Source organism: Parambassis ranga, unplaced genomic scaffold, assembly GCF_900634625.1.
Source record: "Parambassis ranga unplaced genomic scaffold, fParRan2.1 scaffold_21_arrow_ctg1, whole genome shotgun sequence".
Lineage (NCBI taxonomy): Eukaryota > Metazoa > Chordata > Actinopteri > Ambassidae > Parambassis > Parambassis ranga.
Window position 1 is genome coordinate 709,217 of NW_021144767.1, and position 26,947 is coordinate 736,163.

Genomic DNA, 26,947 nt, shown 5'->3' on the forward strand with positions numbered 1-26,947 from the left:
TCTCCACCATAAGCCGTCTCCAAAGGCAAAGATCACTGGCTTAAATGTCTAAAATGTCGTGCAGCCTCTACTTTCACTCCTGCCTTACAGCCCCTGTACTTCTTCCTCAGCTCTCCCTGGACATTGGTCCTCAGTGCAGTGCAGTTCTAGAATGATTGCTTCTGAGAGTTTGAGCAGACAGCTGTTTACAGAGACTAAGTTGGAATATGAACTTATGTGCTGTAAATGTAAACATGAAGCAGCCATCCTATCTACTGAAGTTCAAAGATGAGGGCTCGTCCGGGATTTGAACCCGGGACCTCTCGCACCCGAAGCGAGAATCATACCCCTAGACCAACGAGCCATGTGTGACATGTCTTTTTTCATGTTTCAGTCAGTGGAAGAACAACACAAAGCACATGTTCTTCTTAGTTTGACATTGGTAAAGATATGAACAAAGATTTCTGGTTAGGAATATAAAGCCGCTGCATTGAAGTTCATGGCTCATGTTGTGTGTTTGTGTTTTTCAACCCTATAGGAGGGCAGCTTACACGTTCTGAAGACAGGAGCCCAGCGATGTGGGGGTTTCATCCAACTTAATTTGGTATATTGAAATGCAAAGGTTTATGTCCTGGAGGAATGTTATGCACCTTACTGTTTCTATTTCTGCTGCATTTATTGGATGGAAAATTCAATTTAATTGAGTTCATCCAGTGAGTATAGGTTAAACAAATGAGTGATATTTAATCACAATAAATATACAGCAATGCAGTGATTAATGTGATGTGATGTGATGTGATGTGTAATGTGATCGTGAAGACCACATCCGGAAAGGGGGGAAAACGCAAGAGGAGAGGCTGCTGGATCATAAGATCCCCCCGGGGTCTAGACCTGGTGGTGGTGGAGAGCTTTCTCTCTCTCTCTCCCCCCCCCCTCCCTCTCTCCCTCTCTCCCTCCCTCCCTTTCTCTCTCTATCTCTCTCCTCTCTCTCTCTCCCTCTCTCTCTCTCTCCCTCCCTCTCTCTCTCTCCCTCCCTCCCTCCCTCCCCCCTCTCTCTCCCTCTCGCTCTCTCTCTCCTCTCTCTCCCTCCCTCCCTCTCTCCCCCCCTCTCTCCCTCCCTTTCTCTCTCTCTCCTCTCCCTCCCTCTCTCTCTCTCCCTCTTGCTCTCTCCCTCTCCCCCCCCTCTCTCTCTCCCTCTCTCCCTCCCTCCCTTTCTCTCTCTCCCCCCTCTCTCTCTCTCTCTCTCCTCTCCCTCTCTATCTCTCCCTCCCTCTCTGTCTCTCCTGTCTCTTCCTCCCTCTCTCTCCCTCCCTCCCTCTCTCTCTCTCTCCCTCTCTCCCTCCCTTTCTCTCTCTCCCTCTCTCTAGCTCTCGCTATCTCTCTCCCTCCCTCTCACTCCTCTCTCCCTCTTTCCCCCCCTCTCTCCCTCCCTTTCTCTCTCTCCCTCTCACTCTCTCTCTCCTCTCCCTCTCTCCTGTCTCTCCCTCCCTCTCTCTCTCTCCCTCTTGCTCTCTCCTCTCTCCCCCTCTCTCCCCCCCTCTCTCTCTCCCTCCCTCTCTCTCCCTCTCTCTCCCTCCCTTTCTATCTCTCCCTCTCCCCCTCTCCCTCCCTCTCTCTCTCTCCCTCTTGCTCTCTCCTCTCTCTCCCTCCCTCTCTCTCCCTCCCTCTCTCTCCCCCCCCTCTCTCTCTCTCCTGTCTCTCCCTCCCTCTCTCTCTCTCCCTCTTGCTCTCTCCTCTCTCCCTCTCTCCTCTCTCTTTCTCCCTCTCTCTCTCTCCTCTCTCTTTCTCCCTCTCTCTCCCTCTCTCTCCCTCCCTCCCTCTCTCTCTCTCTCTCTCCCTCCCTCCCTCTCTCTCTCTCTCCTCTCCCTCTCTCTCTCCTGTCTCTCCCTCCCTCTCTCTCCTCTCTCTCTCTCCCTCCCTCTCTCTCCCTCCCTCTCTCTCTCTCCCTCTCTCTCTCTCTCTCACTCCCCCCTCTCTCTCTCTCCCCCCTCTCTCCTCCTCATCTCCTCCGTTATCAATTGTCAGGCCTTACCTCTCGTAAGCTGATGGAGGGTCTGACCGTCGTTCGCGCCACACGGTTTTTATATCAGGTCCAAGGGTCCAATCAGATGTCCCCTTCAGTGACCGTGCACCTGGCTGTCATAGGACGGACTGTCAGTCAGTCAGTCAAATGTCAGCTATGTTGCTCAGTTTGTAACTGGTATCTTTATTGGTTAAGAAAAGGCCGGTCATTATTCAAAATAATAAGTGTACTCAGTAACAAATTGTGATGTTAAAAATTAAAAGTCTCAGTCTAGTTAGGGTTAGGGTTAGGGTTAACCCCTGTAGGCTGCACAACCACAGGAAGACTGCTGACTTGATAGTTGCCCAAAAGACGACCATTGACACCTTGCACAAGGAGGGCAAGACACAAAGAGGCTGGCTGTTCACAGAGCTCTGTCCAAGCACATTAACAGAGAGGGAAGGGGAGTACAAGCAAGAGGGAGTACAAAGTGTTCTGCCCAAACAGGGACTTGAACCCTGGACCCTCAGATCAAAAGTCTGATGCTTCCAATACTTCACTAGTACACTTCATGTAGTGTAGTGAGTCCTGGTTGACTTGCAATTGACCCTTTGTACAAGGGGGATTAGCTCAAATGGTAGAGCGCTCGCTTAGCATGCGAGAGGTAGCGGGATCGATGCCCGCATCCTCCAGCCTGCATTTTAGGAGGGAGGGTGTAGCTGGATGGATGAGGATGGATGGATAATGTAGTGGACTCCACCCAGCAGATCAAGTCCCAGAGGTTACAGCATCATTTATTAGCTGAGTTTCCCCTCAGGGAAGCTGCTGTTTACAAGCTGTTTACAGAGAGAAGCAAGAAAACAACAGTCAGCATCATCTTCCATAAAAACACATGACAATAACATGTGAGACAGAGAGTTTATGATCAGTGCTCCCCCTGCTGGTTAGGACATATGATGACATTTTAAATGTACCAGTCAAAAGTCACTCAGTGGTTTGTCTTGTTTTTATGACTTTCTACATTGTAGATTCATCCTGAAGACATCAGAGCTATGAAGGAACACATGTGGAATGATGCAGTGAACAAACAGTGTTAAACCAAGCAGAATATGTTTGATGTTTGACATTCTTCCAAGCAGCCAGCTTTTGCTTTGATGACAGCTTTGCACACTCTTTGCATTCTCTCAATCTGAACTGAACCACCAATGCTGTGCAATGCTGACATCTAGTGGTGGAATCGCAGGCTGCAGCCTCCTCATTCCAAAATCAATCCCTCCTCCACATAAAGTCAGAAGTTCTAAATGTGAGTCATTAAATGAGAGGTTCCAGCAGAAACGTCCAAACATCTGAAGAGAAGCTGAGAAGCCTGAGATACAGGGGCTGCAAGCTGAGCTTCAACTGTTCCTGTTTAGACAATAAGAACAGATCATCACTGTCTTTTAAAATGTTCTGATCAAATCACATTAGTTTGTATATTTATATTACACACAGAGCTGTTGTTTCAGTCACATTCATTTGTTATGTGTACAGTGGGTGCAGGAAGTATTCAGACCCCCTTAAATGTTTCACTTTGTTATATTGCAGCCATTTGCTAAAATCATTGAAGTTCATTTTTCCTCATTAATGTCCACACAGCTCCCCATACTGACAGAAACACACAGAGTTGTTGACATGTTTGCAGATGTATTAAAAAGACAAAGTGAAATATGACATGGTCCTAAGTATCAGAGCCTTTGCTGTGACTCTCATATATTGAACTCAGGTGCGTCCATTTCTTCTGATCGTCCTTCAGATGGTTCTACACCTTCATCTGAGTCCAGCTGTCTTTGATGATACTGATTGGACTTGATGAGGACAGACACACACCTGTCTGTATAAGACCTTACAGCTCACAGTGCAGGTCACATACTGGGTGATGACGTCCTCCTGCAGGTGTTACTGTGGAACAACTCTGGATTGGGATGAGTCTGAATAGAACTTTGTTAGCTTTGTAAAGCTGTGTGGTAGTTAGAGAGGAACTGAAAAGAGTCAACAACAAGGAGTTGGTCTCCAATGGAATAAAGTTAACTAGCAGATTTTGATATGGGATAACCAGGCCTAACCGATGACCGATCCATCCCTGGGTCCAGACACAGATTAAAATCAAAAATCATCAGCAGTTGTACCTTAGGGAACAAAAATGGACCTCAGTTGTACCCTTTTTTCTGACAGTGTACAGGCAGACCAGAAACCCTCTCACCAAGGAAATCAAGGTGGCAAAAAGGGTTAGGAAAAAGGGAATACTCAGAAGAGTTGAAAAACAGCTTTTCTGCTAACGACCATGCATCAGTGTGGAGATCACAAACCACAGGAGACGACCTCCCCCACTGCTGACAACCTCAAGACTTTCTACTGCAGGTTTGAGAGGGACCACTTCACACCCCTAACCTGTACCACAATGACCCCACTCGGCAGCACCCCTATCAGGGACCACCATCCCATCACAACCACCAACACAACGAACCCTGCAGCATCTCCATCATAATGACCACCAGAACGACTCCACTCAGCAGCAGCAAGCCCAACAGCCCCACAGCCATCAGTGCCTCCTCAGTGGTTTCTATGGTAACCAAACAGAATCCCATTTAAAAGGTTACAATTCCACCACTGTTGACCAATGAAAATACAAAACCATAATTCATTCACTGAAGTGAGAACAGGAAGGCCTTTCTGTGATCTGAATTTGATCTGAATCACAGTGAAATGATGATCTGCTATGTCAAAACATCCTCACATGATATAATTACATAGATAAATCAGCAAAACACTGCAAAAAGATCATCAAGAACAAAGAACAGGGGGTCAAAAGGAACAAACTCAGCAGAGGCTGCAGGAGGACTTCTCTGGCCTCCAGAGCTCAGCTCTGGTCCTCTGGTTCCAGCCTTGGTCCTCCACTCACTGTGATCCTTTGTTGTACCAGGTGTAGTTTTGGTGGCTACACATGTGTTCACAAACTGTTCTGTTGTAGCAGCTGAGCTTTACTCCAATCCACTGTCACCACAAACACTTTCCCCTCTCTGTTCTTCTTCTTCCTCTGCCTCTTCTTCTTCTTCTGTGGTGTTTTCTGGCAGCTGACATCCACACAGTGACATTTCTGCCTCCTCCTGTCTTCAGTCAGACTGTTTCTCTCACAGTCTGTAGAGAGAAGCTGACATTGTTGCACTGATTAACCTCAACCACACACACCTGTGTGAGCCGCACCATCATTCTAACAGTTCCATTGTTACACTGAGTGACAGCAAAGCAGTGAGCCCCCTGCTGGTGATCAGCTGCATGTACCAGAAGCAGACAGAGATTTCTGATATGATGTTAAAGGTGTCACAGAGGAGGATCCGACTGTCTGACCTCTGATTCTTCTGTCAGCATCAGACACATCACAGTTTGATCAGTTTTCAGATCACACACAGCAGCATCAGTAACACTGAGCAGACATTACACACTCCATCAAACACACACACACACTGCTCACTTATAACAGGGATAATAAGTAAAGTTCTTTACAATAAATTCACATTCACATGTTATTATCACTTCACACATGGCACAGTATATATGGCAGAGAGTTAAAGGTGGAATATGTAGTCAGAGTTAATACCAAATATTGACACTAGGTGGCAGCACTTCAGCCTCCATCCACTGCTGCACTACCAGCACCACTCTCAGTGCTTTTTTGTTTCCATTGACTGTACAACATGATTCAATCCATGTTATTTATATGACAAACTATGTGTAGTGTTTCTATGTGTGTAGCTGACATGTTGCTCAGCTTCCATTGGACACATATACTAGATGGAAGCTGCAGCAGGATTGGCTGATGACTGATCACAGGTGTGAACAATCAGCCGGTGACGAGTGGAGCAGGAGCAGCTGCCCATGCTGCAGAGACACAAACAGCAGCAGCACTCTGTGACCCATGTCCACTCTGTGTGTCCTCCAGACAGTCTTAAGATTAAGATTAAGAAACCTTTATTAGTCCCACAATGGGGAAATTGCATTTTTGCAACAGCAGGTACAGACAGCAAAGGATAAGTTAAGAAAAGATATATATGATAAAATAAACTACCAATAAAATATAGAATAGAATCATCAACAGTTTACATATGAACAGTTATTGCACAGGTGAGTGGAGGGAGAAGTGGTCTGTAAGAAAACTGTACATAGTGCATCAGAAACTAAATAAATAATGTGTTGTACACTGTGGTGTGTGAATATTGCTCCTATCAGAAGTGGTTATTATACAGTCTGACAGCAGCAGAGGTTGTGTGTAATGACGCGGCTCACCAGCAGAGGGCGTGTGACGGAGCAACAAGCAGAAACTACAGAGGAGAAGAGACACAACAAAGATCAGAACAGACACACTCAGCTCTTCTCTCTGAGACCATGATGATACCGTCACATATCATCACTGCACATGTTTTTGGCTGCACGTCTGGAAATGAGAGGAGACAGAACATTATCATACATGTTGCATAAGTAAAGTCACATGACATGCACCACTGTAAATAAAGGAAACCACATATTTTTAAGACACTTAGAGCATAGAGCCCAAGAAATAATATAATCTAAAGCTCACAAGACACAAGACGAACAGAACAGAACAGAACAAATATTTTATTTATCCCAAACTGGGAAATGTTTTCTATTGCAGCAGCAATGTACAGGGTCAGTATCATCCTATCTGCTGGTAAAAGTCTTTCTCCCCGTCGGGGAATCGAACCCCGGTCTTCCGCGTGACAGGCGGAGATACTATCCACTATACTAACGAGGAATGCTGACAACCACCATCTGTCATAGCAGCAGCCACCTGGTGCGGTCATGTGTCAGCTGGGGTGTGACGGAGTGGCTACGTCAGTAACTGTGGGCAGACTGCAGGTGTGTGTGCACCCAGACACACACAGGTCCCAGCTGAGAGCAGCCGGACCTTCCTGTCCTCCTGTCCATCGCTGTCCAAGGTGAACCGACACCACCAGACCACAGGGCCATTATTTATTTAGCAGGAAAGAAGAAGATGCTCTGCAGCATTCAGGTGTTATCAAGACAGCCCCTATAAAGGAGAGGTTCTGCTTCTCAGGAGGGTCACACCCTAATACAAGACCACTTCCTGTTATGCAACAAATAGACTTTATGATTCAATGTTGAGCTAATGCCACAGCCTAGCCTGTGGCATGCCTTGCTAGTCATTGTATGACACTGCTTGGCAGCAGCTGTAAAGAATTTCCCTCTGGGATTAATTTTTTATCTAAAATAAAAAAAAAAAAAAATAGACATGGAGGACAGTCGTCTCCTCATGGAGGACAGTCGTCTCCTCATGGAGGACAGTCGTCTCCTCATGGAGGACAGTCGTCTCCTCATGGAGGACAGTGATATGCAAAGTGTTCAATCTTTGTTGACACAATTAGAAGAAATCTTTGTTCATATCTTTACCAATGTCAAACTAAGAAGAACATGTGCTTTGTGTTGTTCTTCCACCGACTGACACATGAAAAATAAGAGGTCACACATGGCTCGTTGGTCTAGGGGTGTGATTCTCGCTTAGGGTGCGAGAGGTCCCGGGTTCAAGTCCCGGACGAGCCCTGATGTTTAACTGTATTCCTTGTTGTTGACTCTTTTCAGTTCCTCTCTAACTACCACACAGCTTTACAAAGCTAGCTCAGACTCATCCCAATCCAGAGCAGTTGTTCCACAGTAACACCTGCAGGAGGACGTCATCACCCAGTATGTGACCTGCACTGTGAGCTGTAAGGTCTTATTGCGGCTGTGTCCCACTTCAGGGTCTGCATCCTTCGGAGGACGCAGCCTACGCGGTCTCAGGAGGCCGCGTCCTCCTGAGGATCCTCCGGAGGATCCTCCACCGTTGGTAAATGGGACGGTCTGGCCTTCAAATCACTTCCTGATTGTGGCGCGACGTCATAAATTTTGCCCCGGGAAAAACAAAAGCAGCGACAGCGACACAACACGGACTACACAACAAGCGGGACAACAGTGTGGATTTAGACATTTGGAATATTTTAATATATTTATTTGTTGTTGGAGGAAGAGGAGAGGCGGCTCCAGCGGCAGCAAAACCGGTGACGGCTCATTTTCTTCAGGCTGGGAGAGCGCAGTGGGGAGGTGACGGTAAGCTGCTGTTTAACCATATAATTGATCATAATTAATATACCAGTTACTGAGCAAACGCTAGATATATAACCAGTAGATAGACAAATATGATTAAATGTAATTTATATTTTATTCAATTGTAAGACTTGATACAGGGTCTGTTTGTAATTTTAATACTTTAAATAAATAGCTAAATGTGTAAGAACCCTGCAAATAACCCTGAAAGCACTGCTTTAATGTGTCATTAAGCATCAGGTCTGTCACTGCACCAGAGAATTACTGCTGGGTGGAGGAGAGTGGGGCTCCCTGCAGGACCAGCTGTCTGTCCTGGAGGAGGTGTACTGACCATCATCACCTCTGGAGGGTGAGGATACATATTTTATAGCTTTTCATATTTTAAGCTGCGTTGGAAGCCGCTCTGTTGAAGTTATTATTTTTATTTTTGCCTTTTTAAAAACATCTTTAGTAACATGGCAGCCGCCGATCGTCAGCTCTGCAAACCCTGATGGACGATGTGGTGGACAGAGGAGACAGACACCCCCCTCCCCCAGATGATGTCCCACTCACAGCCAGAGGACTCCAAGGTCTTCACCGTGGCATCATCCAGTCCAGCAGCACCAAGGACTCCTGCTCAGCCAAACATTTATATATATGTTCTTTGTGAATAGTATTTTCTGCTGATCTTTATAAATAATAAACTGTACATTTTCATAATGCCCACTGGTAAATAGTTAGAAATGTTCTGTGTCTTTGTAAATATTGTACATAACACAACACACACACAATAAATGATTTACTGTGGCCACTGAGAAGTTGTTCAAAGGTTTACTTAAATTATAAATAGGTAATGAAACACATAATGTAACAAGGTGAGAAGAGTTTAAGAACACAGAGACAAGAACGATTTAATATACAATTTAATAAGTAACATTTAAATAACACAGAACATAAAATCACTGCTGTCCACCATCCTCTCAATGAGCTGAGGTCTGTCCGTTCTTTCTCTGCTCTCCCCCCCTCTCTCTCTCTCCCTCTCTCTCTCTCTCTCTCTCTCTCTCCCTCTCTCTCCAGCCTCATCTCCTCCGTTATCAATTGTCAGGTTTCTTCTGTTTCTCTCTGCTCCTCCTTCAACAAAATGCCAACAGGCAGAATGACCGTTTGATATAATAACGATAATATTGCTCCTCACGTGAACTATACTTTATACTATACTACAGTACACAGTCCAGAAACAACATTCAATCAAAGCGTTTAGTTTACAGCGCCTCGTATCAACAGGACGTCATGTTTGTAAATATAAAACTAATTTTTTTAATGCCGCTGTCACTACTAGCATTTTAAAACTCTCGAACTACTGCTCTTTACTTACATTTAAATGTGAATTCGGCACTCCTGCCGGTGCCGCTGCCGCTCGCTTGGTCCGTCGTTGTACTATTGGACAAAAAGTAGGCCCGCAAAGCATTGTGGGATATTTAAGGCCACGAAGGATGGTAGCGATGCGTCCTCCAAATTCAGGCAAAAGGAGGACGCATTTGGAGGACGCATTTGAAGGACCCTTCGACTTTTGGCGAATTGGGACAGCCTTCGCGCAGCTTTGTGACGTAAGCGGCCTTAAAATGCGCACTCCGAAGGATGCAGACCCTGAATTGGGACACAGCCACAGACAGGTGTGTGTCTGTCCTCATCAAGTCCAATCAGTATCATCAAAGACAGCTGGACTCAGATGAAGGTGTAGAACCATCTGAAGGACGATCAGAAGAAATGGACGCACCTGAGTTCAATATATGAGAGTCACAGCAAAGGCTCTGATACTTAGGACCATGTCATATTTCACTTTGTCTTTTTAATACATCTGCAAACATGTCAACAGCTCTGTGTGTTTCTGTCAGTATGGGGAGCTGTGTGGACATTAATGAGGAAAAATGAACTTCAATGATTTTAGCAAATGGCTGCAATATAACAAAGTGAAACATTTAAGGGGGTCTGAATACTTCCTGCACCCACTGTACACATAACAGATGGATGTGACTGAAACAACAGCTCTGTGTGTAATATAAATATACAAACTAATGTGATTTGATCAGAACATTTTAAAAGACATTGATGATCTGTTCTTATTGTCTAAACAGGAACAGTTGAAGCACAGCTTGCAGCCCCTGTATCTCAGGCTTCTCAGCTTCTCTTCAGATGTTTGGAACCGCTTGGAATCTGCTGGAACCTCTCATTTAATGACTCACATAGAAATTTTGAACTTTTGACTTTATGTGGAGGAGGGATTGATTTTGGACTGAGGAGGCTGCAACACTTCAGGAATGCTTTTAAGTGACTGACTGGCAGGACATTGATGAGATCACAGAGTGCATCACTGGATACATAAACTTCTGTGTGGACAGTGTTGTTCCAGTTAGGACAGTGAATTGTTACCCCAACAACAAGCCATGGGTGACTAAGGACATTAAAGCCATTTTAAACAGAAAAAAGAAGGCATTCAAAGCGGGCGACAGGCAGGAGGTGAGAGCTACACAGAAGGACCTGAGAATAAAAATCAGGGAGGCCAAGGAGAAGTACAGGAGGAAGCTGGAGTGGAAACTTCAGCAAAACAACACAAGAGAGGTGTGGAGTGGCATGAGGACCATCACTGGTTACAGGTGGAGCAGCAGGGGTGGAGTTAATGGCAGTGTGGAAAGGGCCAATGAGCTGTATCAGTTTTAAAGGTGACCCCGGTTCACCCTGCTAACGACTGCTGGCCCCGCTGGCTGAGAAGCTGACAGCGATGCAGGTGGATGCCCCACTGGTGTCCTGGATGGTGGACTATCTGACTGGCAGACCACAGTGTGTACGCCTACAGAGCTGTGTGTCTGACAGACTGATCAGCCACACCAGGGCTCCACAGGGACCTGCCACCTCCAGAAATTCTCTGATGACTCTGCAGTGGTTGGATGTATGTGGATAACTTTGTCACCTGGAGCGAGAGCAACCACATACTGCTCAATGTGACAAAGACAAAGGAACTAGTGGTGGATCTGAGGAGGACAAAGGCTCCAGTGACCCCTACCAGCATCAAAGGGGTCAGTGTGGAGGTGGTGGAGGAGTACAAATACCTGGGAATGTACTTGGACCACAAACTGGAATGGAGTAAGAACGTGGACATTGTTTACAGGAAGGGCCAGAGTCGCCTCTACTTTCTGAGGCAGCTGAGGTCCTTTAACATCTGCAGGACGATGCTGAGGATGTTTTATGAGTCTGTGGTGGCCAGTGCCATCATGTATGCTGTTGTCTGCTGGGGCAGCAGTCTGAGGGTGAGGGACATAAACAGAATCATCAGGAAGGCCGGCCATGTTGTGGGAGAGGACTCTCTGACAAAGGTGTGTCAGAGGAGGATGTTGTCCAAAATAAAGACCATACTGGACTGTCCCTCCCACCCGCTCCACACTGTGCTGACCAGCTACAGGAGCTTGTTCAGCAACAGACTCTGACTCCCACGATGCACCACTGAGAGACACAGGAAGTCATTCCTGCCTGTCTCAGTCAAACTACTGAACTCTGAACTGTAACAGTCACTCAGACACTGTACATTCATACTGGTACATTCATGTCAGGCTCTTTACTGTGTAAAGGTTTTTATACAATAGTAAATATGTTCTTTAGATACAACTCAGGGATTTAAATGCTGTCTAGGTATTTCAATATTTATTATATATTTCTATTTCATATTTCAATTATCTTTTCTTCTATTTGTCTGTAACAAACAAGAATTTCCCCTCTGGGATAAATAAAGTAATTTCTGATCTGATTCTGTAACCTGCGATTTCACCACTAGATGTCAGCATTGCACAGCATTGGTGGTTCAGTTCAGATTGAGAGAATGCAAAGAGTGTGCAAAGCTGTCATCAAAGCAAAAGCTGGCTGCTTGGAAGAATGTCAAACATCAAACATATTCTGCTTGGTTTAACACTGTTTGTTCACTACATCATTCCACATGTGTTCCTTCATAGCTCTGATGTCTTCAGGATGAATCTACAATGTAGAAAGTCATAAAAACAAAGACAAACCACTGACTGACTTTTGACTGGTACATTTAAAATGTCATCATATGTCCTAACCAGCAGGGGGAGCACTGATCATAAACTCTCTGTCTCACATGTTTGTCATGTGTTTTTATGGAAGATGATGCTGACTGTTGTTTTCTTGCTTCTCTCTGTAAACAGCTTGTAAACAGCAGCTTCCCTGAGGGGAAACTCAGCTAATAAATGATGCTGTAACCTCTGGGACTTGATCTGCTGGGTGGGTCCACTACATTATCCATCCATCCTCACCCATCCAGCTACACCCTCCCTCTTAAAATGCAGGCTGGAGGATGCGGGCATCGATCCCGCTACCTCTCGCTTGCGCTTACTGCATCGCGCTAGTCGAGCCAAAGTAAGCCCAAAGTAAGCCCACATTAGCCAATCACGTTCCTTTCCCTGGGCTTACTTTTGACCAATCACGTTCCTTTCCCTGGGCTTACTTTTGCCCAACCAATCGCGTTCCTTCACTGTGGCTTACTTTTGACCCTTCCTCGTGAAAACGGTAAGATGAAGTTTACTTCACCTTATTTAATTTACTATAAATCGGCCATTGTCTGTTCAGATACAGTCTGTACCTTAAGAAAACAAAACAGGCCGACATAGCGATGTAGCGATTGGACATTATATAGCACACGTTTTCTTCGACGTACCCGTCAACCTGTAAATACCGACCAAAAAATGTCACTACCATTGATCGCTATCGCTGTCATGGCCACCCGCTAACAGGCTATACGTGCAATTGATTCTCTGTAAACTGGTAGATATTGCTCTATTGTTCGTTTTATGTAATGTTCACATAACATACTAATATGCATGTAATACCTTGTAATGGTGTAAACCGCTTTTTGTAGATGTAAAGTAGCCTACATGTAGGCTAATCCAGGAGGTCATTCACTATCTCTATAAACTATAAACGTAGGATATTGATCAGTTCAGAAATTCCAGTTTTAACATTAATATAGTAAAGTTAAGGATTCAGACATTGGGGTTTTCAAAATACATCAGAATAAATCAAAATAGAATACTTTTTACTCTTACAAATTAAGTTATGTTATGTTATGATGTTAAAATGGTTTGTTTTCAGGTGGGTGTTTTATTACAATCCCTCCCCTTTAACAACTTACCTCTACAAATATTTAAATAAAGGTACAATACAATAGCTCAATGAAAATAACATGGTTTTGCTTTGTAGGAGACACAGTAGTACACATTATCATAGTAATGTGAATTACTTTATCAATCCCTGTGGGGAAATGAAGTAGCTTGTTAAATGATCACACTCTAAAAGTACAGGTATCTTTCAGTTGTAATTGTGTTTTCATTTCAGAAAATGTATGCTTATCCGGTTTTTAAGCGGCAGTCGGCCACATCACAGCGTCTCCTCATGGCGCCATCAGAGGAGGCGATGCACACGCAAAATGTGGAATCTGGAAGGGCCAAACCTGAAGAGGAAGTGCTGGCGGAGGCCAGAACTTTTGTGAGTGTAAACGGTGGAGACCCCAGTGACCAGTTTTTGGTGCTTGCTCACTGCAAGCTCCAGTTTGGGAAGTACCAGGGCCAGAGATTTAGATGGCTCCTGGAAAACTCTCTGGGGTATGCATTGTATTTGATGGACAGCATATCTAAAGAGACGGTGCAGGCAAACCCCCTGTCACAAAATAAGCAGCTGTTCATCCAGTACACATCTCTTATTAGAGAGATGGCAGAGGAACTGGAGAAGTTTAAAAGAAAGCAGCAATTGCAAGCAGAAGCCCGGGAAACTGGAGACCAGGGATGTTTGATGGTAGAGTTTGGAGACTTCAAGGGCCGGTCCATGAAGGACGTCTATGAAGACCAGAGCAAGGAGGCCCAGGCTCTCATCAAGTACCTGATCAAGGCAGATGCCAGGCCCAAAACCAACATGGCTATTTTCAAGACATACGTCTTGAAAAGAAGGGCTTCTGCTGGAGCATGTCAGCCTGCACCTACACCTGCAGCCTCCAATGCCTCTGCACCTACACCTGCAGCCTCCGGTGCCTCTGCACCTACACCTGCAGCCTCCAGTGCCTCTGCACCTACACCTGCAGCCTCCCACATGTCTGCTCCTTCACCTGCTGCCATCCAAACTGGTGTGTGGAAGACTGGCACTGTGAAAGCACTGTTGGCGCGTGGCAAACATTTGTCTCCTTCACAGCTGGCTAAAAAACTGATGTCACCAGTTAAACCCTGTGAGTGTAACTGTGCAACATGTACTGTATGTGTATTCAGTTATCATTATGGCAGACTACACAGACTTATCCACTTGCTGTTTCCAGCCCCAGTACCGCAGTGCACTCTGCCAACAGAACCCCCAGCCAAACATTTGGCACAAAGGCAGCTCTTCCCTACTGGTAAGTAACATCGTACATTGTTTGTCCTTGTGTCTTGTCAACAGTAATAATTTTATTAACCTATTAATAAATGCTAATAACATTTTTTATTTGTGCGGCAGGCACTTCTGTTGCCCCTTCTGGAGCGGGTGACTTTGCTGAAGACGATGATGAGGAGCTGGTATCTGCAGTGTCACAATATGAAGCACAGCAGAATACAGGTGTGGCATACGACACAAATGCAAATATTATGAAAATGTTTAGTGAAAACACACTGTGAAGTATTATTTTTGAGGAATAAAAAATCACTGTTTTTTCAAATGTTTTTGTTTACAGTACAGGATTATGTCGCATCAAGCTTCAAGCGGGATGCATTCTTTGAGTGCACCTCTTCAAAACCTTAAGGGTATCCAAAGGTGTTGGTGTTTTTGTTTGTGTTTCCCGTTGAGAAACAATCATTGGATAACATTTTCACTAACATCACTTGCTTTTCTCACTCACTATCTGTCTAATCCCCTGAACAGGACGGAGGAGATTCATTGTTTTAATGATCACAGTAACTGTTTTTCATCACTGCAACTGTGTGCACGCTTCATGTCTGTGGGCATCACTACTTTATACTAAATTCATCACAACTTATTTTTTTGCTCTATTCCATCTAATCCTTTTCAAATACAGCTCTGGAAAAAATAAGAAACCACAGTGGTCTCTTATTTTTTTATGTCTAACTATTAATTATAATCATAATCTATTAATGCTTGTCCAAATGTATGCTGTGCAGGCAGATTGTGGACTGCGATCAAATACAACAGTCATCCTTATATTATTTTTTTCTGCATTTCTCCTTCAAAAGCTCCAGCCATTGCTCATTCAGAGGCCCGTGCTGGTCCGCCTCTAGTGGTAAAAATACCAGACCCTCCACATCATCAGCCACCTACTGAGCTCCCTCGTCACTGGAAGGATCAGCTTCCACCTTTCCAGCAGGAGTGGATCCGTAAGACCCTCTTCAAGGCCAACCTACACACTGGCAAGCCAGAGCTAGTGCCCCAGCTGAAGCTTTGGTGGCATCCTCCTCAGCCCCCTCTCATTCACAGTCAGCTGCCCGCCTCACCTGACCTCTTCTTCTGTCGGCCCCTTTTTTTATGGATGCCGCTGAAGATGTGGCAGTTCCCTCTTGTCTGTGTTCGCCCAGACTGTGGTAAACACAGACTAACAGCGGCAGGACTGTATCGTACTGTGCGCAAGGTCTTAGACATCGACGGGTATGACCTTGCAACAGAGTACTTGGAGTGCAAACGCTGCACAAAAAAGTATCCAGCCTGGTCCGAAGACATCTTAGGACAACTGGATATGGGCCACCGCAGTCAGTTTCCTGCTTTATTGACATACAGGTAAGTCATAATTAAGATCAAACATTATTAGGTGCTTTGATTTGTGTTATTGTTTAACCAAAAACTGCATTTGTGTTATTACACTGGTCTTTCATTAGATACTCATGTGACAACCGGGTGGTGAGGATGATGAGGGAGAGGACATTGGGCAACAGTGTGACTCAGCTTCACAAGAAGTTGATGGAGCAACATGGTGAGGCATGGACGCAGCGTGTACTGCAGTACCTCACTGCCTGTGAGCCATTTGCAAAGTCCTCCCTTGTGCAGCCTCCTGTGTTCCTTGAGCCTCCTCCCTTACCTGCCATACCTAAACCTAAGTGGCTGTTAGCTGTATACGCCAGGGATGTTCTGGGGCGACTGCATGAGGTCAAGGCCAAAATTACATCTGTCTTTGGGTCTGTGCTCAAGATTGACTCCACTAAAAAGGTATCACAGCATTTTACCTATACAGAATGTTGGCCAGATATAAATATGTTTGCGTGCATAATGAACACTCTGTTTGACCTTTTCCAAATAGGTCACAAAGAAACTCGCTGGGGCTGCTTCAGGGACAGCTGCTTGGTGCACAAATGTGGGAAATGAACACGGCCAAGTCCTTGTCTCTGTGCTCACAGCTGAGGGACATGGACTGAATGCCATGGCAGCTGGCCTGATGAAGCGCTATCGGGAGGCAGGACAGATGCCCCCAAAAGTGATGTATGTGGACAGAGACTGCTGCAGTCAGCATGGCCAGTCTCGTGTTAAGGCCATGTTTTCAGAGTGGGATGACCTCGAAGTGCGCCTTGACATCTGGCATTTTATGCGCCGATTTGCTGCAGGTGTCACAACAGAGGCTCATCCACTCTATGGAGTCTTCATGGCACGTCTGTCCACGTGCATCTTTGAATGGGATCCAGAGGATGTCGCTGCTCTTCGTTGTGCAAAGGAGGGGGAGCTAGCAGCAAAGAAGACCGGCCACCTCTCAGAAAAGGCACTCAGTGCTCGCATTACCCGGAGGGAGTTGGCACTGCACTGCCGCAGGAGGACCAGAGGGATGGAGGAGACCACCAGCCTGATTGGATCACTGATTGATCACTTTGACAGTGTGGATGGGAAGGACACTCTGGGAGTTCCTCTACTGGACCATGATCGGATCCAGCAAATATGGAAAGAACAGCAGAAACATGTACTGTGTATCCAAGACCCAGAGAACTTCCCACTCTACATTAAGAAGGGGACACTGAAGAAAGGTGGTGTGGAGCTGTGCTGCTACAGGTGTGCCCGTGGCTCTACCTCCCTGGAGTCTTTCCACCTCCACTTGAACCGCTTCATCCCAGGTATCCCATATGGATTACAGTGTCTCTTTAAGTATTATAAGCACTGTAACTGTTTCCATTACTTTAAAGTAATGTCACATTCTACAGTAATATTACAGTCCTTTTCTGATGTCAGAACAGATCTTATCTCACAGGAAACTAATTTAATTACTTTTCCTCATTAATTCTGGTTATAATGATTTTTCATGTATTTACATAACTCTATTGCATGTAACCTCATAGTACCTCAAATGTAGCACATATCTTGCGCGTGTGTGACCCTTTTTTTCTATTTTATTTAACCTTTAGGAACCAGTGCCAGTGATGCACATTTTCAGGCCTATCTCCTTGAAGGCTTGATGCGATGGAATGAAGATCGGATGGAAGAGGCTGTAAAAGGAGCCTCTTCCATCCGATCATATGGCAGTGCCCTGCGAGAGGCTGTGGACCAGCTCAGCCGAGTTGTGTTTGGGAAGCCCTGGGATGAGCGCTACCGCCCTCCTGGAGTATATGGCAAGAAATACTCATTTAACACCAATATAAATCATTTATTCATCAATCCACATTTTTGTATTTTGAAACATTATCTGTATAACCTTTTATGTTCTGGACAAAATATTAAGAACACTTTCTTTTTTGTTTTTTTCTTGTAGGTGAATTGCTGGGGGTGGAGTATCTGTACAGCCAGACAGGCAAAACATTGACTCCAGTGCTCCAGAACCCTGAAGAGGAGGACAGGTTGGTGGAGCAAATAAATGACGAGGACCTGCAAGATGAGGGATTTCAGGAGGAGATCATGGAGGACATCACAGTGTCAGTGCTCTGTGAGGATGACCCCTGCCATGATCTTCAAAAGAGCCCCCCATCTTTGACAACCAGTCCTCAGGCCTCTGCTCCACCCCACCCATCCACGTCCAGTAATGGAGAAGGACAGCATCCTGCAAATGATGTATTTTCAGGTTTCAACGGCGGCAGAAGAGTCAGGAATTGAGTGTCCTTAATCAGGGACCGGCTCCATCTGCCTCAATTCCTGTGGCTCAAACCCGGCTTACTGCTCCGAGGGAACCACTGGATGAAGCACCAGTCATATCAGGCCCAAGACACACATTGGTACTTCCACCAAATCAGGAAGGACAGGCTCCTCCTCTGCGGCCTGGTCGCCGGCGCATCAGGGAGCGCCCCATCACACCTGCGCCCACAGTACCTGGTCCCACAGCATCAGAAACTGCACAGCCTGTTTCAGCAGCTGGGTTAGGCATGTTAGTTCTGAACCCAAACATGACTGTGCCAGTGGTGATGGCAGCTTCTGGTACTGCAGCATCCGGTGCAGGCACAGCTCCACTTCTTCCTGCGTCTGCTGCTCCTCTTCCTACTGTGTCCCGTTTCACTCAGAGGAACAGGCGGCGGCGGGCTCTGGAGGAGGAGAGTGGAGTCCAAAAAAGGAAGCATGTGAGAAGGGTTACCTTCAACACATGCAGCAAATGTGGGCATCCTAAAACAGCAGAGTTTGGCCACAGTAGATATGGTAATGCCACATTTTGCTCGCGTTCATCCAGTGGAATGTCTCTGGATGAGTGGCTGCGCCAGCAAAAACATCCACAGTAAACACTGTACAATGTTTGGCCTGTATATATTGTATATAAGCAATTTTCTTATGTTTGAATCAACAAGCCTGTCTGTCTTTATGCAGTGCTGTTGAATGTTATTGTATAATTGTACATTGTGTAATATTTGACCTAATATTTGACCTGTATATGTTGTATATATTTTCACATGGGTGAATGGGCTGAATAGTATTTTATAGTCCTGTATGCAGTGTGTGTGTGTGTATTCACTTGTATTTGTTTTATATTTGTTCTGATAAATCATATAAACATTTAAGATTCACTCTGATCTTTATCAAAGAAGCTCCCACACAAAAACACGTTTGAATGCTCATTGTTCATATTATTAAACCATAAACAGGTAAACATCACAAGTCATTGGACGGGGCATATCATGTTAAAGCCAAAGTAAACACTAAATAAACTAAAAAACATCTGTTGATATTGTAATATATTTAAACATATCTAAACTAAGCTAAATCAATCATTAATTATTTTACGCACATTGTGGGATTTAAACATTCCAACAACTCTATACATTGTCGCACAGCCGACGGCACAGACTACGGGTTCGAGTCCAGCCCATGGCAGATGATTTGTTTCATATTTCACTTAAACTCCTTTATAATGAACAGGAATATTGCCTCAATACCGCTACACGAGACGTTTGTCCGCGCACAGCGGGGCTCCACATTTTTCTCAACTTTTTCCCTTGCGTGCGACAGCGAGAAAATCGGACCCCTTCTTATGCTAAGCGAGCGCTCTACCATTTGAGCTAATCCCCCTTGTATAAATGCTCAATTGCAAGTCAATCAGGACTCACTGCACTACATGAAGTGTACTAGTGAAGTATTGGAAGCATCAGACTTTTAATCTGAGGGTCCAGGGTTCAAGTCCCTGTTTGGGCAGAACACTTTGTACTCCCTCTTGCTTGTACTCCCCTTCCCTCTCTGTTAATGTGCTTGGACAGAGCTCTGTGAACAGCCAGCCTCTTTGTGTCTTGCCCTCCTTGTGCAAGGTGTCAATGGTCGTCCTTTTGGCAACCTTTTGTCAAGTCAGCAGTCTTCCTGTGGTTGTGCAGCCTACAGAACTAGACTAAGACCATTTAGCAGGTGTTTTGAGTTCATTATCTGGTTAGAGTGGCTCCAGGTGTCTTCAATACTGAACCTTTTCACATATTCTCATTTCCTGACCTACTGAATGTGGGTTTTCATTGGTTGTCCATTATAACCATCAAAATTAAAAGAAATAAACACTTGAAATATTTCAGTCTGTGTGGAATGAATGTTTGCATTATACAGCTTTCACTTTTTGAATGGAATTACTGAAATAAATCAACCTTCTAATGATATTCTAATTATATGACCAGCACCTGTAGTGGTGTTTTGTTGCAGCCTGTGGGGTCACCATAGAAACCAAGCTATTTTTTATTTTGCTTAGAGAGCACTTGAGAGCACTCCCTAATACTTGTTCTAGTTTCCTGAGTAATGAGAGAGTAATGAGTACCCTAATTAAGACACCTGTGTGATTCTCCTTTCACTCCTGTCAGGGCAGATCCCATGTATTTTAATGGGGGTTGCACCCTCCGAACAACTTCTCTTTTTGTCCAAACCGAAGCCTTCATACCAAAAATAAGAACACCGTCAGAATCACAAGAAGTTGCTCTACACACAGTATAATGTTTATGTGTATGATGTCAAAGATGTGGAGATGGTGGCGAGTTACACAATATGGCTGCTCTGCTTCTCTGTTTTTGGTTTTACATGATGTCTTAATGGAAGAATGACTCTTCCCAAATAACTGGATCTACAGGCAAAACGGTTTGGTGTTCTGTTTTAAGAGTGACACCATCAGAAAGCTAACGAGTGTTCCTTAGAGCCGATATACAAATTATCCCAGTTATCTCCACATTGAGGGAGAGGTTGTGGTCTCTGCACCACTCGGCCAGAAGGTGCATCTCATTCCTGTAGTTTGTTTCATCTCCACTGGAGATGTCGTCCACAAACTTTAACGTGCAGTCATGGGTCAGCAGAGTGAAGAGGAGGGGGCTCAGCACACATCCTTGGGGAGCCCCGGTGTTCATTGTGATGGTGCTGGATGTGTTTCTGCCGACCCGCACTGTCTGAGGTCTCCCGGTGAGGAAGTCCAGCAGCCAGTTGCACAGCAAGGAGTTCAGCCCCAGCTGGTTCAGTTTGTTGACGAGCTGCTGTGGGATTGTATTCAGACTTAAAATTATGCATAATTATGAGCGTTGGCGCTTGAGCGACAGATGGTTGCCATATCACAGTACGAGTTTCTTGCTTCCACGATTGCGCGCCCCCCTAAACTCAGCTAGTGCTACCCCTCTTTGTCCGTGAGTTTGAGTTTTGGCGGACACAACGCTGCCAACATGGCAGCGATCAGAGTGTCCCGGAGCCTCCCACCAAACAAACGGATGATGTCACGGAAGCTCTGTCCATAGTTTTTACTGTTGAACTTAAAACACAAGACAACAAGGATGGGATTCGAACCCACGCGTGCAGAGCACAATGGATTAGCAGTCCATCGCCTTAACCACTCGGCCACCTCGTCTGTTAGAGCACTATGTCTTCACAGCTTCGAGCGAAAACACACTGCAAAACTCGAACAAGGTCTTAGAAGTGCTGACTGTCATGACCTTTCCTCCTCAGTCTTTGAAGGAAAACTTGTTTCTGTCACAACTTTTGCCTTAAACATAAGCATCTTGTTTGAAGACAAACTTTGACAAACATTGACGGCCAGTTTTTGGAGTAGTTGTTTGGTTTCTCCATTGTACAGAACAGAGCATGCCTCACTGCACTGGACTGCATTTATCCAGGGGTGGCAGTAAAAAAGCAGCTTTGTGGCTCTGTGGCACAATGGATAGTGCATTGGACTTCTAGTCAAACACAGGAGAAGTGATTCAAAGGTTGTGGGTTCGGGTTAAAAGTGCCTTTTAACTTCCTGTGGCACCGTCCTTCAGTGTGGATACCTGTTGCAGCAGCTCCCGTCCTGAGAGCTAGAAAAAAGGACTGCACTCAGACATCCCAGAAAACAGCGTCGCAGCCCCCGGCTTTGTGACCGTACAGGTGGACAGAGATGTGACTGGTGTGAGCTTTTGCTTGGCACAGAGGCAGCTAATAAACTGAAAGTTGTACCTTTTTCAAATGACATGGTGAGGAGGAGGATACACAACACAAAGCTGGATCTGCCCTGTGCTGTGTGCTGTCATTGTTCATTGTTGAGAACGCCGATCCACAAATTCAACATGTTGCTGATGATCCCCTTTCCCTTTGGTCTCTTCCAAAAGCTAATGGTCCTTAGAATGCTTCTCACTGTCCTGCTCTGTCTCTGCCACACCCTTCCAGTGTGAGTAGGGTGTGTTTGGAAAACAAAAGCATACTTATCTAGCATACATAAATGTCATTGTCTGTACTGTATCCCCAATGGTACAGTAAATCACTCATTAAGGAATATGACATGCAGTTTTTATTTAGTAAACAATGTTTAGCTTTTAATCTTAGTGAAACTGAGGGAAAATCGCTGCATATCAATTTACGATTAATGAATTCCTCGATAATTTGCATCCCTATTCTGACCTGGAAGATTGAGAAGATTGGACCAGTTGTATTTTTTTAATTTGAATGCTTTTTTTGTGGAATACTTGATGCGGCCCAGCCTCACCCAGCCTCGACCCCCATCGCCTCCCCCCGGGTAAGTTGAGTTTGAGACCCCTGCTGTAGAGCTTTGTTTAAAAAAAAAAAAAGAAGACCATATGTCCCAGTTTTTAGAGACAGCATTGAATAAAGAGTACACACACTCACCATTTACAGGTACATAATATTAAATAGTAGCACCGACAAGCTAATTTACAGAGGAAATGACCAGAAAAGCAGGTGTCTGTCAGTGCTTACTATGCAATCCGGTGGTTGCCTACCCATTGTGCATGTGTAGAACACTGACCTTAAGGGGCCCCACACTGAACAGACTGTGTGACAGAGGCTGGGGATCAATGCCACCATTGTGAACACAATACCAGGAAGTTTAAGGCCTTTTTTTTCATATACAGTGCCCATGTTAGTGCCATATGTCTCGTATACGTGCTGGCTACTACTCTTTTCAGACTATGACGCGCTGCCTACTGCGGCTGTGGTGGCTCAGAAACAAGTTTTCTTGTAGATGTCTTTTTAACAAAGACATCTACATTGCAGTATGTTAGTGAGAATATCTCTCATATGCGCGCTGACTACTGCACCAACAAAAATTCTTAATTTAACCTTTAGGAGTATGTACACACCTTAAAACTGCTGTGAAAATATGATATGTTAATACGTAGAGAAGATTGAAGCAAGGCGTCTGGACTTGTAGAGTTTTCTTGAAGACGTTTCACTGCTCATCCAAGCAGCTTCATCAGTTCTAACTGTTTGGTGGGAAACATGGTTTATATGTGGTGGAGGACCTCAGTGGGTGGGTCTGGGTAAAACTCACAAACAATAGCACTAAATGTTTCCATGGCTGACTGGGCCAGGTGTGTCTAACGACTGGCTAATGACTGTGAGACTGCCGGAGGGGGGCTGGTTGACAGCCCTTTGTTCTTGCTGTGAGTATGTGCAAACTTCCTGGGAATGGATGGCATCCCTGCATTGTATGTGGTAGAAAGATGATGTCTGAGGCCACCACCTCTGTTAAGGGAAGGTTTTTCCAGCTTAACATAGATGCTTCCTTGACTCCTCTTTCAAACCACCTTTCCTCTCTGTCTAAAATGTGAACATTGTTGTCCTCAAAGGAGTGTCCTTTCTCTTTAAGGTGGAGGTGAACAGCTAAGTCTTGTCCTGAGGAGGTGGCTCTCCTGTGCTGAGCCATTCTTCTGTGGAGTGGTTGTTTAGTTTCTCCAATGTACAGATCAGAGCATTCCTCACTGCACTGGACTGCATATATCACATTGCTGTGTTTCTCCCTGGGAATCTTATCCTTCGGGTGAACCAGTCTCTGTCTCAGTGTTGTCATCGGTTTGAAGTGGACCGGGATGTCATGGTTGTTGAAGATCCTGCGGAGTTTCTCTGATACTCCTGACACATATGGAATGGAGATGTTCTTTCTCCGCCGGTTGTTGTCCTTCTTCTTGTTGTTGGGGGGTCTTGTTTTAGTGGCTTTGATGAGTGCCCACTTGGGGTAGCCACAGGTTTGCAGGGCCTTCCTGATGTGGTGTTGCTCCTTCTTCTTCCCCTCTGAGCTGGTTAGTACAGTTTGTGCTCTGATGACTCCCAGTTTGTGTTCCAGTGGGTGGTGTGAATCAAACAACAGGTACTGGTCCGTGTGTGTGGGTTTCCTGTACACTTCCATGTTGAGGCTCCTGTCCTCAATATGTACTGTGCAGTCCAAGAAGGCCAGATTGTTCTCCCTGATGTCCTCCCGAGTGAACTTGATGTTGTTGTCCACTGCGTTGATGTGTTCTGTGAACCGTTGCACTTCATTGGTCACCCAGGTGTCATCCACATATCTAAACCAGTGGGTGGGGGTGGTTCCAGGATAGGAACTCAAGGCTCTTCTCTCCACTTCTTCCATGTAGAGGTTGGCCACAATAGGAGACACAGATGATCCCATCGCACAGCCGTGCTTCTGTCTGTAAAAGTTCCCATTGTACTGGAAATAAGTGGTGGTCAGGCAGAGGTCCAGCAGGTCACAGATGTGGTCTGGCGTGAGGTTGGTTCTTTCCTTGAGTGTGCTGTCTTGTGTGAGGCACGTCCTTACCGTCTCTGTGGCTTCTGATGTAGGGATGCAGGTGAACAGGGAGGTGACATCAAATGAGGCCATTGTGTGGTCTGGGTCCATTCGGATCTTCTCTACCTTGTTCACAAAGTCCTACCAGTGGTGTCAGGAGTTCAGCCAAGTGCTTAGCCATGTTGTGACTGAGTTTGTGCTGCTGACGATGGGTCTGAGGGGGACTCCTTGTGAGTCTTGGGGAGTCCATACAGGCATGGATTGGCTTCCCCAGGAAGCATACAATGCAGTGATTCCATCCATTCCCAGGAAGTTTGCACATACTCACAGCAAGAACAAAGGGCTGTCAACCAGTCCCCCTCCGACAGTTTCATAGTCGTTAGCCAGTCGTTAGACACACCTGCCAGATCATCACAGGTAGTTATGGAAACATTTAGTGCTATTGTTTTTAAGTTTGACCCAGAACCACCCACTGAGGTCTGTAACCACATATAAACCATGTTTCCCACGAAACAGTTAGAACTGATGAAGCTGCTTGGATGAGCAGCGAAACGTCTTCTAGAAAACTCTACAAGTCCAGACGCCTTGCCTCAAAGTCTATATTCTATTCTATTCTATTCTATTCTATTCTATTCTATTCTATTCTATTCTATTCTAGTATGGTCAAGATGTAAAGTGGTCATACTACCACAAAGTCTTAAGCTGCATTCCAGGATGAGGAAAATCTGGTCTGATTTTTTTCACGTCTTTATGAACACACAAATCCAATCCACAATCCTGACTTTCAAATCAAGCACAGATGACCCGTGTTTGAGTCAACTATGAACGCTCGGTTGTGCTCGGGCATTTGTTTCTCATCCCGCCCTTCGATAGCTCAGTTGGTAGAGCGGAGGACTGTAGTGAGACAATAAAACTGAAATCCTTAGGTCGCTGGTTCAAATCCGGCTCGAAGGAGAGACTTTTAACCCTCGAGAGTTTCATCATAATGTCACATCATTTTTTCACCGATTTTTTGGCTAAAGGGCCGATGTGACATATATGTCACATCGGCGAGGGCAGACAGGACAGTGGAGTGCGGTCAGAGGAAAGGAGGGGGGCTGGTATTGTTTGTTAATGATAGATGGTGTAATCCTGGACACATCACTGTCAAAGAACAGATCTGCAGTAAGGACATTGAGCTGTTAGCCGTTAGCATGAGCGCTGATTGATTAATGATCTACTGTAGTGCTGTGTGAGTCATCAGAGGACACTTCTGTCTTCATTTGAAGCTGGTAGGTACAAACTGCACCACTGCTAGCAGGAGCTCCTTTGTTCTACACCTGGACATCAGCTCACTCATTTTAACAACTGACAGACTCCATTTCTGGAAAGACAGACCATCTGGACAAGACAGGTCTGGTTCTCTTCCAGTCAGGTTTACTCACAGAGGAGGTTCCATGGTGTAATGGTTAGCACTCTGGACTCTGAATCCAGCGATCTGAGTTCAAATCTCAGTGGAACCTTTTGTTTGAACAGTTATCCTGGTGTCCTTTCTACACAGTTTAGTCTATGGAGAAGTCCACAGTCGGTTCATTGGTCCAGCTGTAGTCATTAATGGACTGAAGGCCATGAAGGAGGCTGTGGTGCTGAATCCTGCTGCTTGTGCTGGATGATCCAGTTATAACATGGAATCCTCTGCTGTCCATGCTGCTATGTCCTGCTAGTACTCATTATTCAGGAAACAAGAACAAGTATTAGGGAGTGCTCTCAAGTGCTCTCTAAGCAAAATAAAATAGCTTTGTTTCTATGGTGACCCCACAGGCTGCAACAAAACACCACTACAGGTGCTGGTCATATAATTAGAATATCATCAGAAGGTTGATTTATTTCAGTAATTCCATTCAAAAAGTGAAAGCTGTATAATGCAAACATTCATTCCACACAGACTGAAATATTTCAAGTGTTTATTTCTTTTAATTTTGATGGTTATAACGGACAACCAATGAAAACCCACATTCAGTATCTCAGCTGGATGGATGAGGATGGATGATGTAGTGGACTCCCACCCAGCAGATCAAGTCCCAGAGGTTACAGCATCATTTATTAGCTGAGTTTCCCCTCAGGGAAGCTGCTGTTTACAAGCTGTTTACAGAGAGAAGCAAGAAAACAACAGTCAGCATCATCTTCCATAAAAACACATGACAATAACATGTGAGACAGAGAGTTTATGATCAGTGCTCCCCCTGCTGGTTAGGACATATGATGACATTTTAAATGTACCAGTCAAAAGTCACTCAGTGGTTTGTCTTTGTTTTTATGACTTTCTACATTGTAGATTCATCCTGAAGACATCAGAGCTATGAAGGAACACATGTGGAATGATGCAGTGAACAAACAGTGTTAAACCAAGCAGAATATGTTTGATG

General features: G+C 45.1%; 6 non-coding genes across 6 annotated transcripts; 3 read left to right on the forward strand and 3 right to left on the reverse strand.

The window, feature by feature from the left end:
• Positions 1 to 271: 271 nt before the first annotated feature.
• On the reverse strand, positions 272 to 343 carry trnap-cgg (transfer RNA proline (anticodon CGG)). The gene has a single exon. It is a non-coding gene; the product is annotated as a tRNA-Pro (tRNA).
• Positions 344 to 2,600: 2,257 nt separating this feature from the next.
• On the forward strand, positions 2,601 to 2,673 carry trnaa-agc (transfer RNA alanine (anticodon AGC)). The gene has a single exon. It is a non-coding gene; the product is annotated as a tRNA-Ala (tRNA).
• Positions 2,674 to 6,716: 4,043 nt separating this feature from the next.
• On the reverse strand, positions 6,717 to 6,788 carry trnad-guc (transfer RNA aspartic acid (anticodon GUC)). The gene has a single exon. It is a non-coding gene; the product is annotated as a tRNA-Asp (tRNA).
• Positions 6,789 to 21,313: 14,525 nt separating this feature from the next.
• trnas-gcu (transfer RNA serine (anticodon GCU)) lies at positions 21,314 to 21,395 on the reverse strand. Its single transcript has one exon. It is a non-coding gene; the product is annotated as a tRNA-Ser (tRNA).
• A 4,010-nt stretch (positions 21,396 to 25,405) lies between these two features.
• On the forward strand, positions 25,406 to 25,496 carry trnay-gua (transfer RNA tyrosine (anticodon GUA)). Its single transcript is given in 2 exon segments — positions 25,406 to 25,442; positions 25,461 to 25,496. It is a non-coding gene; the product is annotated as a tRNA-Tyr (tRNA).
• Positions 25,497 to 25,972: 476 nt separating this feature from the next.
• Positions 25,973 to 26,044, forward strand: trnaq-cug (transfer RNA glutamine (anticodon CUG)). The gene has a single exon. It is a non-coding gene; the product is annotated as a tRNA-Gln (tRNA).
• Positions 26,045 to 26,947: the final 903 nt, after the last annotated feature.